This window comes from Apteryx mantelli, chromosome 1, assembly GCF_036417845.1.
Source record: "Apteryx mantelli isolate bAptMan1 chromosome 1, bAptMan1.hap1, whole genome shotgun sequence".
Lineage (NCBI taxonomy): Eukaryota > Metazoa > Chordata > Aves > Apterygiformes > Apterygidae > Apteryx > Apteryx mantelli.
In genome coordinates, this window is record NC_089978.1 from 12,886,198 (window position 1) to 12,894,856 (window position 8,659).

Consider the following 8,659-nt stretch of genomic DNA (forward strand, 5'->3'; position numbering starts at 1 on the left):
AGGACGGCTCGTCCGAGTAACGGGGGCGTCCGTTCGGGCTGCCGAAACGCCTTGGTTCAGCTCGGTGCTCATCCATTTGGGGTAACTACCCAGCTGAATACAACTTTTATTGGATGATCTTTATTTATAAATACTATTCATTGACCCTGCTGAGTACAGGATACAAGCAGGGAGTTATCACATGTGAGAATACGCTGAGGTGTATAACTAATAACTTAATTTTTCTTAGTTCATAAATTGGAAACATTCTGATTTATTCCAAGGAAGGACTTATCTGTTTCTGAATTTTATTCAGCATCTAAGCATAGTTCAGAATCCGTATCATTTGAGACATTTTGTATTACCAGCGTTTACTGTATTAGGAATAACAGTAAAGTAAACAATGCCAGGGAACAGGCTTAGACACTGGCAAGCAGCTATTAAATTGCTAGTGTGGTCTCTGGGATACTTTTTGCCTCAGACTTTTCTAAACCATTTCCAGGCATGATCTAGGTTTTAGCACAGGCCATGTGCCATTCCCAATTAATAAGTCATTCCATTTTGGAGAGAAAACAAAGTTAGAAAGCCGGCCCCAGTGCCAGAGAATGCATTTAATGCAGTACTACTGACATTGCCTTTGGCTACGTACACACTGCTAGAGAAAGAAAATAAAAGGCAGATTAAAAGCTAAAATGATGTTCCCCCAATTTTCCACATGACCTAGCTATTTGCTGTTAGCGCTAATCCATGTGGACCTATGCCACTTTGCTTTGTGGCCAGCAATCAGTCCCTGATCCTCTTGTACCCACCAGCAAAACACAGCCCTGGTTAAAGGAAGCATGAGTAAACACAGAGGGGAGGTTTTCCTCCCTGGAAGAAGAGTCTGAGTACGCAAAAACTTGCCTGTTTTTTTCCACATATGTTAGTTGGCCTAAGAAAAGTTACTGCATTTCCCTACAAGCGCTGCTTTTCTAAATTAAAGTGTTGTAAGTGCAAGGCTCCAAGTCTAGCTAAAAAGAATCACAAAGTGTTGCCAGCCTGATTCCCAGCTTTCCGGGAGATTCAGTATCTGCTGTGAATGAATGAAGAAGTCACTGAATAATTATGAGTGTTGACTAGTTCTTGCCACTTGCTTTGTTACCTGGATGAAATGTCCTTGATCCCCTGAAAAAAATCCAATTCAACTCAAATCATAAACTGTATATTCATTTGCCATAGGTTTAGATGAAGACTCTCTCTGTGCATAGTATCTCTAATTCTATTACAAGACCTGACAGAGGTGAAAAGAAAGGTACTGGGTATAACCAAGCATCCAGGTGGTATCCATTAAATTTACTGTGACATTCAGGAACAACAAAATACTTTATTTTCTCTGTAACTGACAGGTGAAACTATGGAAATTAGAGCAACTATGTGGCACACAAATACTTCAGTTTCTTAGAATTAATTTGGTAAGCTTGTATCTATTGATTAAATAACTTCCAAATGCTTAGATAGATTGGTTAAAATAGGACATCTCAAGCAGTAGCCACAATAAAGAGAATCATAAAACCTTCCACTAAGAAAAGGAGCCAAGTTTGTTATAGCTTGAGCTCATTGAAGAGACAGCAAGATAAGCAGCAGCGACACTGAGGCCTCAATTCATTTGCCTAAATAGAGGTGTCTAACACTATTTAGATATACTGGAGCATTCAAGGTATCTGCACGGGGAAGAAGACATGACACAACTAAATCTTTCCCTGGACCTCTGTAGTGGGAGTTTTACATATCCGCTTTGGGGTGAGCTGAGTCTGGGCTACACTACATTTATTGATGCAGTTCACATGCAGTTAAATATATTTAAATGTCTCCATTACTAAGTGAATCATGCTATAAGAGAGATGAAAGCTGCATATCATGGCAACTGTCCAACAGAATTAAGGCAGCAGCCACCTTCCAATGAATCCCCAAATGTGATACATAAACTCCAGGGTTTGGTGAGCTTCTGTAGACAGCTTCTCTTCATCATGGTTGTAGAAATTGAATTTTTTGTTGTTGTTGTTGAAATATTAGAAAACCTGCAGAGTCCAAAAGTGCTACGAATATTTGGAGAAGTTTCATGTAAATATTCTCCTCTTTCCTGGGACTGTGAGAAAATATTAAGATTTAATTTTAGACTTAATTTCTTGTTTGTCTTACTATTCTTTAAATAAAGAACAAGAAATCCTTTGACAAGTTTGTACTCTTCAGTAAGGAACAGTGTGCTGGATCTTTACTGAATAATGCTATAGGAAGTATTTCTTTATAAGGCCAACAGGTTAGTTCAGTTCAGTAAATTTAGTTCAAAAGAGATCTAAATAATAACCCTGAGAATGTGTCCAACTGGATGATTATAACTAAATGAAAAAAAAAGTTGAAAATTTGTGAAGTCCTCTAACTGCTTGCCCTTAAATGCACCAAGTATCTTGATGTAAAAAATACTATGCAATGTAAAATTGACCTGAAAAGAGCCAAGTGATGAAAATGATATGCTAAAATTTCTAAAACTCAGTGAGAAGTAACCCAGTGAAATTTTAGTCCAAAATCAGCCATTATATTTTTTCATTTGGCAATTCTTGCTTGGTCTATTTCTTCTTTGAAAGTTAAATGGCAGCTTTGCAAATGGCTAAAACTGACCCTTAGTCTCTTTTACAACCTTTATTCTTTTTTACATACCACATGATCTAATAGATCATTAGCAGTCTGATCCAAAGCCCATTAAAGATAATGGGATCCTTCCTACAAATTCAGTGAGTTTAGTGTCAGACCCTAAAAAGCACCAGACCCAAAAGACTAAAGTACTAATATGAACAGATCAGTGAATTCATGCAGAATCTATATTTATTTGAGCCTAACCATTTTTAAAAATAGCTCTATGAGTAAATATATGTAGAACTAATCTTTTGAGCCAGTTAATTTAGCAATAATTTCCTGCATTGAAACTAATGAGATCCCATTGCAATAAATATTATCATAACTGATCCAAAGCAGAAGCATAATAAAGCAAGTCTGGGAAAATAACATACTAACATAATAAATGCCAACCAGATTTGTTCAGTAAGTGATACTTCAGACAGAATCCCCAGACAAAATGTCCTTAGAGCCCAGAGATCCTTGAATCTCTTTTTCTCTAATGAACACACCTATGTATGTGCAAATCTGTATCCTCTGTAGTAGTCAAAGGCTAGACCTAGGTCTCAGGAAAAGATGATCTTTGAAAAAAATAAAAAAGTCTCTTACAAATAGACTGTTGGTATACTTTCCTTTTTCCATTGAAACCATCTGTTCTTCTCCTAGAAAATGAGTTCCTCTAGACACCGAACTGTAGTGGTGGCCATGGTGCACGTGTGCACATGGTGCACATCAGTGCTGTGACTGAGATACAGTCCGAAGCATAACTGGCAGCTAAGCTCCAGCTATCTCGCTATCTGGTAATACTTTCATGCTGAGATTTTTTTTTTACTTTACATTGCCTTCTTGGGAATCACTGGTGTTGTAGACACAGGAGACTATTTCTCTAGAATAAATAGTGAGATGCTTCTCTATCCAATAGATCCATCTCCAGTAGATCCATCTATTGAGGGAAGTTTGGGAAGCAGATAGACTTTCATGGGTTTAGGTTCTACTTTGAATAAGTAAGCAAAAAATTACCACCATCAGAGAGATAGGACTTTGTATCAAAACATAGATCTCATCTGTGCTGCTTGCAAGCACAAATAGTGTTTGCTTGCAATGTTGCTATGGCAAAAATAGGGTTGATAAGCAGTGTGTGAAGAACTATGCACATGCTTGAAAAAGCCTACTTCAGATATCCGCATATTCTGCAGAGAACATCTGTGTATAGTATCTGTACACTTCTGTGTCTTGAGCTGCTCCATCTCAAAGTAAGGACAGTCAGACAAGTAGATAGTTTATGGGTAGGCAAGTAACAGCACTAATTAGCTGAAAAATATTTTCTTGCATCAATCAGAAAGTCAGAAACATGCACATCCATCTGGGTCACTTTAAGCAACCCCCCAAAAAAACAAAATTTTGAGGCTTTGTCTAATCCTGGAATTAGTTTTCATTCAGCAACTGGTTGTCAGTAATTGGATGTGATTACGCCAGCTCACGCCTCACGGAGTAGTTATAGCCACACTTGGATTTGCAAGAGTTAGTTGTTTTACCATTTAATCATCAATAAAAATCCCATTTTGTCTTTATCTATCCAAGTGCATTGTTGGCCACAGAATGTGGGAGACATTTCTAAGCAGAGAGGAAAAAACTTAAATATTCCTAGATAGAGAGCACACATGTTTAAATACTATTTAGATACTGCAAGACAAGATAGTAACAGCACACGTTTTAGTATAAGCTAACAGTGCTTCCAAAGCATGTATTTAGATACTTTGCTGGAAGAAAATTAGTTAGAGTTTCCAATGGCATTTGCTTAAGCGAATGACATTCACTTAAACAAGCATGAGTTTGCATTTATTTAAAGATAAAGATTTATTTTGTGGTTACTAATTGCTTGTATTAATGTTAAATCATGTCTAGGCCGGTATCTTCAATGATATCTTAATGGGTTTAATCCCTACAGGATGAAGATATAACCAAGCAATAAATAGAACTTTTTGGTCTTAGCTGCTACAGCAGCTTGGTAATGTGCTACTCCTAGAGGAGTTAATTGTTAACAAATAGGACTAATGAAATACTGTAATTGCTCCCATTATAGGAGTTAAACTGTACAATTTAGAGCAAAATGGCAAATGCCTCATGTGGAGGAAAACAGCTGCTCACAGTACTGCTCGGTGGTAACATTTGGTGACAGCACTAAGCAAATTGCTGAGGGCCCAATTCTACTGTCAGTTAGCCAGTGTAATTGCAATGATATCATAAGCGTAAATGGAAATTTATCCTAACGTGGTAATGTGATGCAGGTGGTGAACCATAGCAAGTTCCCAAGTCAATAAAAGATGTTCCTTTTTTACGATTCTTTTTCTACAGAACAGAGAACAGAAAACTCAGGGGGACTATTTGGGCTGTCTGCTCTCATGGGCAAACTCATCATCTAAACCAGTTTACAAACTCATAAAGCTCAGTCATAACCTACTTAGATTTCTTTTCCTCTCTATTCCAATTGGAGGATTGCTGCAACATGGTAAGTGGGAAGAGTCAGAGAAACTGAAAATCTACCTCTGACACCATATTTCTTTGATTAGTATTTTACTGAATACAGAAGACTTTGTTAGCACAGGCACGCCAGCATCACCACTTTTAAAATATAAAGCTCGCAAAAAAGTAGACATGTATATAACACTTATCAACAGTCACAGGCACTTGAAATACTGAATCCCGCAAGACTCTGTTGAGATATTGTAAGAGGGTTTTTTTAGTAAAGAATGTGAGACAGTGGCAGACTGTGTGACTTGCTCCAGCTCACATGGTAGTGTGAGATTTCATTAAACCGTTGGGAGAGGAGAGAGAAAATCATGGAGCTGTGACTATTAGACAACACTTTTTAGCATAATGCATTCTCTGTTATCTCAAAATGCTCTACAAAACATGGATAGCCACGGAAATCTTACCCCATGTGGGAGAGCATGGAGGTACTGTACAACTATTTAAGGATCTTCGGTTAAAAGAATCTAAGAAGATCCTCAGTTGATGGGATCCAGTAGAGTCACTTTGACTCTGTGGAAACATATCCTTGACTTGGAAAAACAACTGATCCTTAAAACAATGAAATCAACGGAAACAGATAAAGCAACATTACCTATATTAATGCAACATCTCTTCAGTTTCACACATAAGCAAGGGAAAAAAATCTTGTGTTTTTTCATAAAGAAGAACTGGGTTTTTTGGTTAAAAAAAAAAAGACCAAAGGGATCTATTTTTAATTCAAAATATCTCTTCCAGAATGTGAAGACAGTGTAGCATGCAGCATAGATTTTTTTTCCGATTCTGATTCCCCAGGATGTTTTATTTTGTTGAGTTCCATTAACTTTGCTGAAATCATTTCTCACAGATTCATAGTAATGTTAGAATCTGCATGAGCACCTTTCAAATGCAGTCACACTGTGCAAATGTATACACTTATTTATACCTTTATCCATTAAGAATTTATACATTTACTGTGCAAGAATTTATTCCATGTCTCCAAATTCTGACTGGAAACATGGTTCTGAGTTCCTCAGATGTGGAATACCAAACTGTCAATGTAATATTTATGGCTAGCAAGAAACAAGACTTCATTGAGCATTCATGTAGTACCTCACTCTCTTCTCTTTAAACAGAAGCTTAGTTTATCCTAAGCTTGTTCCTTTTGCATTGTAATTGGAACAGATCATTAAACAGAAAAAAAAAAAAAAACCTTAAGGAGTAATTTTCAATAAAAAGCTTCAACTTCTTAAATATATCACACATCAAAACTGATGCTCCCCTCCCTAGCCTGCTTCTCCCTCCTGGAATTACGTATAATCCCTATGGTGTGCTTCCACTCGGGTCCAATGCTGTAGCCAGCCTAGCCCACAGCCGTGCCCCCACTGCTGTTGCATGAGCACCCTGCTCTGGCCCGAGCCCGACGGCCCACGGCGTGTCCCCCAGAGACCCCAGGGATCCGGCCGGGGGCATTTGCAGCAGCGCAGGGAGTGGAGGGACAGGGATGCCGGGAATGAGGCACTGAGGGTGGACGGAGCTTGCCGCAGCACGCATAGCACTCCCTATGGCAAAGACTGTTCTTCACTAAATGCTTCCCTGCGTGCCCAACCTCGCACTGGGAGAGGGTGCTTGGCCATTTAATTATTAGATTCAGCTCGTTCTGTGATTTCAGTTAATTTACAGTTTTCATGTGCTCAAATCCAAACATTCAGCTTCACTAAAAATAATTGTCCTGGGAAATTGTGACTGGGAAAAGCAACTGAAGGATGAATTTAACTCATGTTATACTTTCTCTTGCAAACCTGATTTTTTTTTCATCAGTTATCTTTAAAATTTCAGTTTGCAGACAGTATGTCCTGTGAGAGATTTTGTATGATGTTTAAGGTGTGTTTACGTGTGTTTGCACATGTACATGCTTAAAGACCATCCTATAAAGATGAGCTAGCAATTACATGACCAAATTTCAGACACAATAAACAAGCTAAATATTTCCAGGGGATGATCCATGGGGATTGCCCCACTTTCACACACAGAATTAATTTGCAATTTACATAACACATGATCCAGCCCAAATGACCAATTCGAATTCATTTTCAATGTTATGGCCATGGTCTATCTGATACTCTAATCAACAAATTTTTGAGTTTTTACATAGTTTATTTTCTTGTGCCACTCTGGTTAATGTAAGGGACTTTGTAATAGATGACAAATCACAGCCAGATTTCCTCAGATGATGTTTTAAATTACTCCAACCTGGCAGCCTGGCAGCAATGCAACCCCATTTAAAAAATGAAACACTAAAAAAAAAGGCCACTGCTCAGGGTCCACATGCTCCCAAATGTTCCTGAACTTTTACAGGTGGAGGCAACTGGCTCCGTCTTGATTTTTCTAACATAAGGCCATTGCAGATGCCTCTGGCATTTCTCTTCTGTGATGGAGGAGGTAGCTCATATGCTGCCTTTCTTCACAGGACTTATCCTGCTCCTCCCAGGAGGGAACCTCTCCTGGCTTTCCAACCTGCTATGAAAAAAAGTACTTTTTCAGGAACTCTAAGTATGGTAAACCTGATGCAGGAAAGTCCCTTGGGAAAAATGTTCCTTCAGTAGGTCTATCACACACTTCCTAGTAGAAAATTAGTGGGAACCATTATTTCAAATTAAATGGGCCAAATACATCTTGGTTTTATGACAGATCAGGTCATTTTATGCTCAGTGAAGTGGTCTTCCAGCAACAGAATATCTGTGATGGATAGGTCATGATAACCTAGACTTTTGCATCTGTGGTGTGGCCTATTTGGAGTCGTGCAAGTCTCCATCCTTGGAGATGTTCAAAACTCAGCTGGACACAGCCCTGAGCAACCTGCTCTAGGTGACCCTGCCTGAGCAGGGGGTTGGACCAGCTGATCTCCAGAGGTCCCTTCCCACCTTGCCAGTCTGTGAGTCTGATTCTGTGAGCTTCCTTGCTTCTCTCATATCTCTTTCCAGGCTCCTGAAGCATTTTTAGGAGTAAGCTCCTGTGAACAGAAGCTATTTTGTTTAACCCTTTTAAAATTTAAATGTGCAAAAACAATCAGCTTTTAAAACAGGTCAAAATTTTTGCCTAATGAATAAGCCAGAGTCCTTCTGATATGCCAAATTAAAGCATATTATTTATAATACAGATGGTTAAAAACTACCTGATTATTGCACCTACAGTATTTATTCAATAGCACAAGATGTCTCTGACTTGTACACTTGGAAGATAGTTGCTAACTCCCCTGACTCACTAGAAAAGTTTGAATAAATGAACAGAAGTGGATTTCTAACAATATATATTTAATATATTTTAAAATGTATTTATTTTTAAAATGAAATTTTCCAAACTCTTGTAGAATGGGAAGCAAGCACTCAAGAAAAACAAATATCAGGTTGAATATTGTTTATCTAATAAGGAGCATTGTTTTGTAATTTTGCATATTAATTATTTAATTTTATATCCCTAACAAACTTGCATATTTCAGTTCTTTTCAGTTCTTGTCTCCTTT